Source organism: Oryctolagus cuniculus, chromosome 12 (genome assembly GCF_964237555.1).
Source record: "Oryctolagus cuniculus chromosome 12, mOryCun1.1, whole genome shotgun sequence".
NCBI classification, from domain to species: domain Eukaryota; kingdom Metazoa; phylum Chordata; class Mammalia; order Lagomorpha; family Leporidae; genus Oryctolagus; species Oryctolagus cuniculus.
Genome location: NC_091443.1, coordinates 11,227,574 through 11,240,038, shown reverse-complemented (window position 1 = coordinate 11,240,038; position 12,465 = coordinate 11,227,574). Strand labels below are relative to the sequence as shown.

The window sequence follows — 12,465 nt, the reverse complement described above, 5'->3', positions numbered from 1 at the left end:
GGAAGCAACCTAAATGCCCATCAACAGTAGACTGGATAAAGAAATTATGGGACAGGTACTCTATAGAATACTATACAGCAGTCAAAAACAACGAAATCCGGTCATTTGCAACAAAATGGAGGAATCCGGAACACATGCTGGGTGAATTAAGCCAGTCCCAGAGGGACAAATATCATATGTTCTCCCGGATCGGTGACAACTAACCAAGCACCAAAAAGGAAACCTGTTGAAGGGAAAAGGACACTATCAGAAACAGTGACTTAATCAGCCTTTGTCCTGACTGTTGATGAACAACTTAATACTTTATCCCTTTTAGTATTTTTTTGTTCTACTTAATACTATTGGTTGAACTCTTTAATTAACACACAATTATTCTTAAGTGTTTAAATTTAACTGAAAAGTGATCCCTGTTAAATATAAGAATGGGAATAAAAGAGGGAGGAGATGTACAATTTGGGACATGCTCAAGCTGACTTGCCCCAAATAATAGAGTTAGAAACGTGCCAGGGGATTCCAATTCAATCCCATCAAGGTGGCATGTACCAATGCCATCTCACTAGTCCAAGTGATCAATTTCAGTTCACAATTGATCATAATGATAGGACTAAGAGTCAAAGGGATCACACAAACAAGACTAGTGACTGCTAATACTAACTGATAGAATTAAAAAGGAGAGAACAATCCAACATGGGAAGTGGGATACACAGCAGACTCATAGAATGGCAGATGCCCTAAACAGCACTCTGGCCTCAGAATCAGCCCTTAAGGCATTCAGATCTGGCTGAAGAGCCCATGAGAGTATTTTAGGCATGGAAAGCCAAGACACTCTGGCAAAAAACAAACAAACAAACAAAAAACAAAAACAAAAAAACCTAAATGAAAGATCTCTGCGAGTAAGACCCCAGTGGAAAGAACGGGCCATCAAAGAAGGAGGTGCCTTTCTCTGAAGGGAGGAGAGAACTTCCACTTTGACTATTTCCTTGTCTAACTAAGATCGGAGTTGGCAAACTCAAAAAGGCTTCTATAGCCTTGGCAACCCATGACAAGAGCCTTGGGTGATTATTGACACCATAAACAAGAGTGTCAATTTGTTAAGTCAACAACAGGAGTCACTGTGCACTTACTCCTCATGTAGGAGTTCTGTCCTTGATGTGTTGTTCAATGTGAATTAATGCTATAACTAGTACTCAAACAGTACTTTACACTTTGTGTTTCTGTGTGGGTGCAAACTGTTGAAATCTTGATATATAATAAATGGATCTTCTGTATATAAAGAGAATTGAAAATGAATCTTGACATGCATGGAATGGGAGAGGGAGCGGGAGATGGGAGGGTTGCAGGTGGGAGGGAAATTATGGGGGGAAAAAGCCACTGTAATCCAAAAGCTGTACTTTGGAAATTTATATTTATTAAATAAAAGTTTTTTAAAAAACCAGAAGAATGGGTCTGCCTGGCTCTGTCCGCCCCAGCTGATGAAACCCCAAGCAAAAGTAGGAGGAGCCCATGGAACCTGCCCAGCTGTCCCTGGGCCACTGGGCACCAGGCTCTGTCCCAGAGTCCTTGCAGCGCTGCTTCCTGAGAGCTGGGGCGGCGAGGGGAGGGGAGGGGAGGAAGGACAGGTGGCTGTGTTTGGCCAGTTCACCACTTCCCGGATGCCTCTCGTTAGAGGCTGAGTGTGAAGAGACACAGATGAGGCATCCGGCTGCAGGCAGCAGTCAGGGCACAGGAGGGGGAAAGCCAGGCTCCAAAGTCGTGTGAGAAGTGCTGGGCGGAGGGCACAGGGTCTCACATGCTGTCTCACGGCATGTGCGTTTGAGGAACAGTGAAGACAACAATTGCTCGTGTTTAAAACGCAGGGAGACCCCTCACATCGAGAGAGAGGGTACTGTAAAAAATGGACAGGTATTCGTGTAGCAATTAAGCTGCTGGTTGAGACACCTGGGGCCCCTCTCGAAGTGCTGGTTCCATACCCAGCTCCAGCTCCTGATGCCAGCTTCCTGCTAACGCAGACCCTGGGAGGCGGCAGTGATGGTTCCAGTGCTTGGGTTCCTGCCAGCCCTGTGAAATACCTGTACTGAGTTCCCAGTTCCCATCTTTCATCCGGCCCAGCCAGAGCCTTTGCAGGTGGGAGCTCTCTCCTCTCTCCCTCTTCCTCTCTCCGCATCTCCAATTAAAGGAAAAATCTTAGAAGGAAAACAAAACCCCAAAGTCAGGAAATAACAAGTGTTAACAGGAGATAAAAAATTGGAATGCTTATGCATTGTGGGTAAAATATAAAATGATACAACTGCAATGGAAAACAGTATCCCAGTTCCTCAAAAAATTTAAAGTAGAATTACCCCAAGATCTAGCACCCCAAACAATCCCTGATTTCTAACGGTGAGAAAGCGATGACGAGCATTCAGCAGAAGCCACACGTGGGATGTGGGAGGTGGGTCCGTCCTGGGTTGGCTCTGTGCAGTCCGATCCTCTCTGGCAACGCAGGACAGCGGCAGAGAGCACAGCTCTGGGTCAGCCTGGAGGTCACAAGGCGAACAGCCCCCGTCCTACAGCGTGCGGTGCTGCTCGGCCAGGATCCGCAGAAGGTCAGGGAGATCAGTGCCTCTGCAGTTTGGGATGCTGTCCATTTGTGACGGGTTCACTGAGGTGCAACCCAGCTGCAAGCCAAGACCAGCTGTATTACCCAAAATAATGGAACACGGGGTCCTGAAGAGATACTTGTGCACCACGTTCTCACAGCATTATCCACAATGGCCGAAAGGGAGCTGTGACCCAAATCTGCACTGACAGGTAAATGGATAGCAAAATGTGCACCAGGGTGGGTAGACCATATCCGAAGTGCTTGGTGCCGATTTTAAAAACTGATTTTTTTTTTTTTTGCTTTAGAATATTTGCATAGTCTTTACCAGTTGAGCACCCCTAATCCAAAAATCCAGAATCCCAAAATGCTCCAAAATCCAAAACATTCCGTACAGCGATTGGCACTCACAAAGTCGCAGGTTTTGGAGGCCTTGGGCTTCAGATTTTTGGCTCATGGGTGCTCGCCCTGACTGTACACACAGGGGGATGTTGGCCTTAAAAAGACAGAAACTCGGTGAGTCTAGGGGACAGGTGCTAAGTGAAGTCAGCCAACCACGAGGACAAACGCAGGATGCGTGGACTTCCACGAGGGACCTGCAGTCTCCAAGCCCATGGAGCCCGAGAATAGCACGAGGTAGCCAGGGGCTGAGTACAGCAGGGACTCGCACACGACGAAGGAGTTCTGGGTGCGGAGAGTGGTGACGCGAGCACCACGGGGCGGTTACGATGGTGCCTCTTAGCTATGCATTTTACCACAGGTGTTTAACGCGGGGAGCAGGTGTCCAGTGAACACACTTGACCTCCGTGCTGTCGACAGCTGTTATCACCTGCTCATCCTTTCTGTCTGATACTCTGGAGCAGGAGAGAGGCTGCCCCAAGCTCCAGCCTCCCCTTTCCAACTGTGAAGGCTCATTTCTGTAACCCCAGGGCATGTCTTATCTATTTTGTTCGATGCAACCAGGAGTCACCATCCTTGTTGCTTTGGCCAGGTCAGGCCCAGGAGCCTTGCGGTGGCCACGTAGATGATGGGTCCCCCACAGTGGGAGAGAACAGTGTGAGGCTGGGGCTTGTCACCGTGAACGCAAATGCCCCTGAACCTGAAGTGGAGGACTTACCACGACCACCTGTGACGCCTTCAGCCAGACATCATCATCCACGCTCTGTGGTGGTGTTTGAGTCTGCTGAAGCAACTGAACTGTCTCACAGTATTCACGGTGCTGCTTTATGCTTTGCCAAATTTTCTCAGACAAAGAGTGGTGGGAGAAGAGGGGGAGTGAAGGGTCCTGTTCTGAAACATGTACATGTGTGGGCTCACACGATTTCACCCCATGTGGTGAGGCCAAGGCAACTCGGGCTAGCTGACAAGGTCACAGCAGAAGGTCTGTCTCAGCAAGGCTGAGAAGGACAGCTGTGGTCCTCTTGGTGGCGTTAGGTTTGCTGGGAACTACACTCTGCGTAAGAAAGCCGGAGCTTCCTGGTGGTCCCGCTAATGATCGCTGCATTCCTAATTTTAGGGAAGAACACTTAGTCTCATCATCTCCAAAATGTCCATTGCTTTGTAGAATTTTTTTTTTTTGACAGGCAGAGTCAGACAGTGAGAGAGAGAGACAGAGAGAAAGGTCTTCCTTCCGTTGGTTCACCCACTAAATGGCCCATAAGGCCGGTGCCCTGTGCTGATCTGAAGCCGGGAGCCAGGTGCCTCCCCCTGGTCTCCCATGGGGTGCAGGGCCCAAGCACTTGGGCCATCCTCCACTGCACTCCCAGGCCACAGCAGAGAGCTAGAAGAGGAGCAACCAGGACAGAATCCGATGCCCCAACTGGGACTAGAACCCAGGGTGCCGGCACCGCAGGCAGAGGATTAGCCTAGTGAGCCGCGGCGCGCCGGCCTGCTTTGTAGAATTTTAATCAAGTCAAATGTTAGTGTAGGATAAGGGGTTAATGCTTCACACAAGGTTGAGCTGTTTGTGGAAAAGAATTAAAATGCAACAGGCTCCCTGGTATATACGTCCCACTAGAATAAAGATAAATGTTATTGAAGTTTTAATTCAACATGTGCTACAAATACAACAATGGTTAGGATGTCAGAACTGCGGAATAGATCTAAGTGAACCTTTAGATAAGTACAATAAAGAAACTAAAGAGTTATAGAACGAACTGCAAAAGAGGGGAAACATTTAAAAAGGGCCTGCTTTGGACTTGGGGCTTCCCGTAAAGACTAGATTAGCAAGGTACTACTCTAGCTTCTGCAACCAGTTTGTGCGTAGCTCAACAGCACCCCAGGCCTTGGCTTGTGTGGGCAGCCCGCTGTCTCGCACCTGTCTGTGATAGCAACCCATGCTTTGAACATGCCTTTGAAAATCAAAGAAACTGTAACTAGATGAAAATGGACAACAGACTTGTTACTATAAGAAGAAAGAATCATTATGTGGCGTGATGTAAACATAAAGTCTGGTGCTGGGGAGCCAGAGCCGCGCCACCGGCCTTGCTGTGAGTGTGTCTCTCGTGTCTTCCTGCGGGAAGCCCTGGACCTGCTGCAGCTGCACTCGGCACCCAGGCGGACGCACGTAATGCCATGATCAGGAGGCAGAAGCTTGCTATCAGCACCACGGCCCTATGGGTACAGCCTCACCTGTCCGCCCTGGCCCTGGCCCCTAGGAACCACTAACCTGTTTTCTCCACCTCGACAGCTTTGTCATTTTGAGGATGTTTTAAAGTGGACTCAAACAGCATGCGACGGTTTCCGACTGGCTGTTTTCAATAAGCACAATGCCCTTACGGTCCACATCAGTGGCTGCATGCAGCAGGAGTTTGTTCCTTTTATTACTAAGTAGTATCCCCCCTTCTTTGATTATTTGGATTTGATTTCTATTATGTGTCTGGATTTAGTAATAGGGTAATATTGGTTTCACAAAACAAGTTAGGAAGTGTTCCTTCCTCTTGCATTTCCTGGAAGATTCTTAGTTCAGTGGCAGAATCTCCAGTGTAACTGTCAGGGTCTAGAAATTTCTTTTTCAGAAGCTTTTTTTTTTAATTAATTAATTAATTTATTTATTGACAGGCAGAGTGGAAAGAGAGAGAAAGAGACAGAGAGAAAGGTCTTCCTTTGCCATTGGTTCACCCTCCAATGGCCACCGCGGCCGGCGCACCACGCTGATCCAAAGCCAGGAGTCAGGTACTTCTCCTGGTCTCCCATGGGGTGCAGGGCCCAAGCACCTGGGCCATCCTCCACTGCACTCCCTGGCCACAGCAGAGAGCTGGCCTGGAAGAGGGGCAACCGGGACAGAATCCGGCGCCCCGACCGGGACTAGAACCTGGTGTGCCGGCGCCGCTAGGCGGAGGATTAGCCTAGTGAGCTGTGGCGCCGGCCTTTCAGAAGCTTTTAACTTATGAATTCCACTTCCTCAGTAGTTATGGGATTCCTGAAATTACCAACTTCACAGCAGCTGCATTCAGTAAGTTGTGATTTTTCAAAGAATTTGTCCTTTCATCTGTAAAGTACATGGAGTAGTCCACAGTGAATCTTATTATCCTTTTAATGAGTGCAGCGTCAAGAGTGATATCCTCTTATTCATTTCTGAGAGTGTTAATTTCTGTCTTCCTGTTTTATCTTTGCCAGTCTTCCTGGTCTGTCATCTTTATTGGTATTTTCAGAGCCAGCTTTCTATTTTTTTTTCATTTTCTCTATTGCTTATCTATTTTTAGTTTATTTCTGATCTTGTCTTTGTTTTTCTTCCTGCTTCTCAATGTTTATTTTGTCCTTCTTTTTCTAATTTCCTGAGGCTGGTGCTTAAATTTTTGAACTTAGCAACTTTCCCCGTCTCTACTGGAAGCATTTAGCACTATATGTTTTCCTCTGTACCCGGCTTTAGCTACATTTCACAAATTTTGATATGGTCATTTGTTTTTATTCAGATGCATGTATTTTTATTTTATTTTAAAGAGTCACCATTTAGGCCGGCGCCGTGGCTCACTAGGCTAATCCTCCGCCTTGCGGCGCTGGCACACTGGGTTCTAGTCCCGGTCAGGGCGCCAGATTCTGTCCCGGTTGCCCCTCTTCCAGGCCAGCTCTCTGCTGTGGCCAGGGAGTGCAGTGGAGGATGGCCCAAGTGCTTGGGCCCTGCACCCCATGGGAGACCAGGAGAAGCACCTGACTCCTGGCTTTGGATCAGCGCGGTGCGCCGGCCGCGGCGGCCATTGGAGGGTGAACCAATGGCAAAGGAAGACCTTTCTCTCTGTCTGTCTCTCTCACTGTCCACTCTGCCTGTCAAAAAAAAAAAAAAAAAAAAAAAAAAGAGTCACCATTTAACCATTTACACTTTTTGCTTATTTCTATTATTTAATTGAGAGACAGAGAGGAAAAAGTCATAGAGACAGAGTGAGCTTCCATCCACTGGCTCATTCCTCAAATGCCTATAATGCCACAGCCAGGCCAGGCCACAGCCAGGAGGTGAGAAGCTAATCTAAGCCTCCCATGTGGGTGGCAGGGACCCACCGACTTAAGCTGTTACCTGCTGCTTTCCTGGGGCGCATTAACAGGAAGCTGGAATCGGAGTGAGCCCAGAGTCGAGCCCAGGCCTGCCAGTGTGGGGTGCAGGCTTCCTAGGCAACATCTCCACTACTAGGCAAAACATCCAGCCTGATCATTCTGAAGTGTGGAATTCAGTGACATTAAGTGCATTCAAAATACTACCCTACCATTACCACCACCCACTTCCGGACTTCCATCATCTCAAACATCAACTCTGTCTGCTAAACAACTCCACATCCCCCCTTTCCCTAATTTCTGGCAATCTCTTCTATTTTCTGTCACTACACACTCGGCTATTCTGGGTGCCTCATGTAATTGGAATTATACAGTACTCGTCCTTTTGCTTCTGGCTTATTTCCCTTAGCATAATGCTTTTAATTTTCATTATACTGTGGAAAGTATCAGAATTTCTTTCCCATTTACGAGTGAATAATATCCCGTTGTACATATGTGCCATGTTTTGTTTATCCATTCATCCACTGAGCTCTTGGGTTCCCACCCGCTGTGAAAAACGCCACGAACATTGACAAACAAGTCCTTGTTGGATTCCCTGCCTTCGATTCTTTCTGAGTATATGCTCAGAAGTGGACTTGCTGGGCTATACAGTAAGTCTATAAATACAGTAATTCTATATCTAACTTTCTGAGGACTCCAAGTTGTTTCCCACAGATGTACCAATTTACATTCCCACCAGCAGAGCACAAGTGCTCCAATTTCTTCATATCCTTGCCAACTCATTCTTTTCAATTTGGGAGAATAATAGCCTTCGTCATGAGTATGAAGTAATATCACTGTGATTCGCATTTCTCTGGTGATGAGTGACAGCAGGCATTTTTCATGTGTTGCAAGCCATTTGAACACATTCCTTGGAGAGATGTCTGCTAAAGCCCTTTGCCATTTTTTGGTTTCAGTTTGTGGTCTGTTGTTGTTGAAGTCTAAGAGATCTTTACATTTTCAAGCAGTCAGTCTATGCAGTTTCAATCTCCAAGTCTGCTGAGGTTTGTCCTGTGCTCCAGGCTATCCTGTGCCTTAATGAATGGCTCTGGAACTTGAACAGGTAGGTATTACAGGTAGCTGGTGCGCTCTGTGAGCGCCAGCTCTTGTTGGCTGACACTGTCGCTCAGTTCCTCTGCTGACTCTCTGACTAGAGGTTCTGTCAGCTGCTGACAGGGAAGTGCCACCCACAGCTGTGCAGCTGTCCACCAGTGAATAGCAGTCCATTGTATCAGATGTATGTGATATTCCATCCGTTGGTGCCGTCTGTTTTACTGCATGTATTTGGATACGCTCGTATTTGGTACCTGCGCATTCATGAACGCTGTGTCTTCTTGGGAGACTTCCCCTTTTATCATTATATAACGCCCCTCTTTGTCCCTGGTAACTTTCTCTTGGAAGTCTACTTTATCTGATATGAACAGAGCCGCCCTTGCTTGCTTGGCATAGCTTTTCCATCCTTTTACAGTCAACCTACTTATGTTAGTATGGTGAATTTCTTGTAGACATCATAGAGATAGGCAATGTTTCTTAAAACTCACTCTGCCAATCTCTTTTAACTGCTTTATTTAGATCATTTATATTTAAAGCAATTATTAATATATTGGACTTATGTTTACCATTTTACTATTTGGTTTTCTACATTTTTTTTTTCTGGTTCTTATTCCTCTGTATACATTTCCTCATTTCCTGGGGATTAATTTACCAAATGATCTTTAGAATTCTGTTTTGATTTTTTATGGTGTTTTGGGAGTGTATCTCTTAGCTTTCTTAGTGGTTGCTATGGGTATACAAAATATACACATATCACAGTACACTGATATTGACATGTACAAGTGAACACAGAAACTTAACTTCGTGTCCCTTTATCCTTCCCAATTCTTAAATACAATTGTTTTAACTGTTCACTCAGTCTAAGTTGACCACCATTCATATGACATACTTTGGCCAAATTTGATCTAGTGTAAGCCTAGCTCTATTTTTGTTCATTCCATTATTTTTGTTTCTGACATTCCTTCCCTCTCTGTCACCATCTCATCTGCTCTCACCGACTCTGTTTCTTTAGCCATTCTTCAAGAGCGGATCTGATACCAACACATTCTCTGCCCTAGCCTGCCAATGCCTTTATTTATCCATGGGAATGGAAGAGATTTTCACCTGATACAGAATCTAGGGTTCACATTTCTTTTTTTTTTTTTTTTCTTTTTTCAGTCCTTGAAAAATGCCATGCCACTTCCTCCTGGTCTCCATGGTTTCAGATGATAAATCCTCCGTCATTCAACTCATTCCTCCCCTGTACATAATTCATTTCTCTATGGCTGTGGCTGCTTTCAAGTTTTTTGGGAACATTTCTTTTTTTGTCTTCAGTTTTTTTAGAAGATTGATTATGGTGCATCTTGGTGTGGATTTCCCTGGTTTTGCTCTATTTGGTGTTTACTTAGCTTTTTTAATATGTAAATTTAGGCCTTCACCAATTTTAGGTATCTTCAACCCTTATTTCTAAACGTATTTTAGTTCCCATTCTTTCTCCTGCACTGGAAGTCCAGTGTAGTTCTGCTGTCAATTCTGCCACAGGTTCTGAGGCACAGTTCATTTTCCCCCAGTCTAGTTTCTCTGCATTACTTAGATTGAGTAAATTTTTTTAGCCATTCTCACATTCACTAATTCTATTCTCTGTCATCTCTAATCTGCCACTGAGCTCATCCAGAAAAAATTTTGTTTTAGTTACTGAAGGAGAGGAGTCTTCAAAAATTTCACAGAGAATGCATATTATGAAAACCTATGCATGGATTTTATACCAAAATAAACTTACCTTTTAATCCCATTTTCTCATGAGTGCTTTGAAATAGCCTTTTATTTTTAAATTCTGTGATTTCCATTTTGTTTGGGTATTTTTAATAATTTTAAGCATGCAACTGTCATCTTTATTTATCTTTATTTGAAAGACACACAGAGATCTTCCACTCACTCTCCAAACGCCTGCAGCAGCACAGGCTAGACCAGGACCCTGGAACTCAATCCAGGTCTCCCACACGGGTGGCAGAGACAAAGCTCGAGTCATCAACCGCTGCCTCCCAGGGTGCACAGCAGAGGATGCTGGGATCTGAAGCGGAGCCAGGACTCAAAGCCAGGCACTCTGATACGGGATTTGGGCATCCCTAGTGGTGCCTTACGCAGTGTGCCAAACACCTGCCCCCCTCTTGTTGTTTTCATATCTTCCATTTATTTTTCTGAGATTTTCTATATTTTTGTTCCAAGAATATTTGTAATTGCTGCTGAAATTTTCTGGCATGTTGAGTGTGGCCGGGTTTACATCCGGGTTGCCCAGTTGTCTGCTGCAGAATCACCCTGCAGGGTGAAAGAATCCCTTTCTCCAGCTGCTTCCTCCCCAAGACCCTCCTCCCACTTCCTCGCTGGGGATGCACATGGAAAGGCGGACACCTCCCCCTCCACCTGCTGACACCTTGCCAGAGGGGAGGGAAAGTGCCCGTGGGTCCCTTGGTGCTGGGGGCAGGAGTGGGAGTCCCCACCCTCTGCCTGACCTCTGCTGGTGCCATCAGCAGAAAAGCAGCTCCCAGACCACCGGGGGCTGTGGGTGGGGAGGGAGACTGCACTGGGGGGCAGGGAGTGGGGGTTGTCTGTGGGGTTCAGCTGGGGGTAAAATGGGAGAAAGGATTTCTCTTCTGTGGGTGGCCCCTGGCCCTGTCCTTTGGCCCAAGTGTGGTTTTCTGAGCTGCTGGTGGCTCTGGACTGTGCCTTTTCCAGCACCAAGTCCAGAACCTCCACCACTCTGGGTCTTGAGTTCTCCACCAATCTGACCTCTTCTTTCCACCACTCAGAGTCCCCCGGGGCCTGGCTGAGGATTGATTTCCGGGGTTTTTAGTTTCACTTAGCAGAGCTGAGAAGTGAATCTCCACTAACTTACCTGGAACCTGGGACCTGGCTGCTTTATTAGGGTAAGCATTCATGTTTAGCTTTTGCTTTGTAGCTAGAAATTCCTGAATGTTTAAAAATCACACTGTAGTAGCCCGGCCATCTTTGCGGCTGCACTTGGCTGGAGGCCGTCCCGCACCTAAGGCAGGAAGACGGTGGCTGCCAAGAAGACGAAAAAGTCGCTGGATGGCCGGCGCCGCGGCTCACTAGGCTAATCCTCCGCCATGTGGCGCCGGCACACCGGGTTCTAGTCCCGGTCAGGGCACCGGATTCTGTCCCGGTGCCCCTCTTCCAGGCCAGCTCTCTGCTATGGCCCGGGAGTGCAGTGGAGGATGGCCCAAGTGCTTGGGTCCTGTACCCCATGGGAGACCAGGAGAAGCACCTGGCTCCTGGCTTAGGATCAGCAGTGCACCGGCCGCGATGGCCATTGGAGGGTGAACCAACGGCAAAGGAAGACCTTTCTCTCTGTCTCTCTCTCACTGTCCACTCTGTCTGTCAAAAAAAAAAAAGAAAAAAAAGAAAGAAAGAAAAAGAAAAAGTCGCTGAAGTTGATCAACTCTAGGCTCTAGCTTGTGATGAAGAGTGGAAAATATGTGCTGGGGTACAAGCAGTCTCTGAAGATGATCAGACAAGGCAAGGTGAAGCTGGTCATCCTCGCCAACAACTGCCCGGCCCTGAGGAAATCTGAAATAGAGTATTACATTGAACTGGGCACAGCTTGTGGAAAATACTACAGAGTAAGCATGCTTTCTATCATTGATCCAGGCGATTCTGATATTATTAGAAGCATGCCAGAACAGACTGGTGAAAAGTGAATCATGCAACTTTTTCTTTAATAAAACCTGCCAGAGCTTGTTGTAAAAAAATATTGTAGTAATCCAATATTTTTCCTATTTTCACATATGTAAGTGGAACATGCTTACTAATATGTGATAATCAGGATAACAGGTGATTTCATTTCAGCTGAATCGATACTGCAAAAATACTTGCGCATTTGTGCTCGAAGTGTTACAGTCTTTGAAGGGAAGTTTCCTTCAGATTCTTTCTTAACTTTCTCCAGGACTGAAAGGAGACATTTGGACTCTCCTGAACACAAGGCCTCCATGGGCACCACCACCTGGGACTGAGGTTTGTCTCTCTCTCTCTCTCTCCCTGAACTATGACAAATGACACTGCCGCAGAGGCCCCCAAGTGCTTGCTATTAGCCAGACCACCTGTCACACACCTGCCTTCCTGTGTTCCACCTTCACAGAGAGGCAGACCCAAGAGCCGAGCCTTCTGCACAGTGAACTGAGAGAGGGTGGGAAGGAAGTCCAGGTGGGAAACACACAACCCCACACTTCACATCATGCACAGTTTTTCCACAATCTCCTCTAATACAATTAGACTGCACTTGCCAGTTGCCAGCAGCGATGCCAGGAGTCCGGCTT

General features: G+C 46.6%; 1 pseudogene; it reads left to right on the top strand.

Moving 5' to 3' along the window:
* Positions 1-3,066: 3,066 nt before the first annotated feature.
* LOC138844585 (large ribosomal subunit protein eL30-like) lies at positions 3,067-11,895 on the top strand (annotated as a pseudogene).
* Positions 11,896-12,465: the final 570 nt, after the last annotated feature.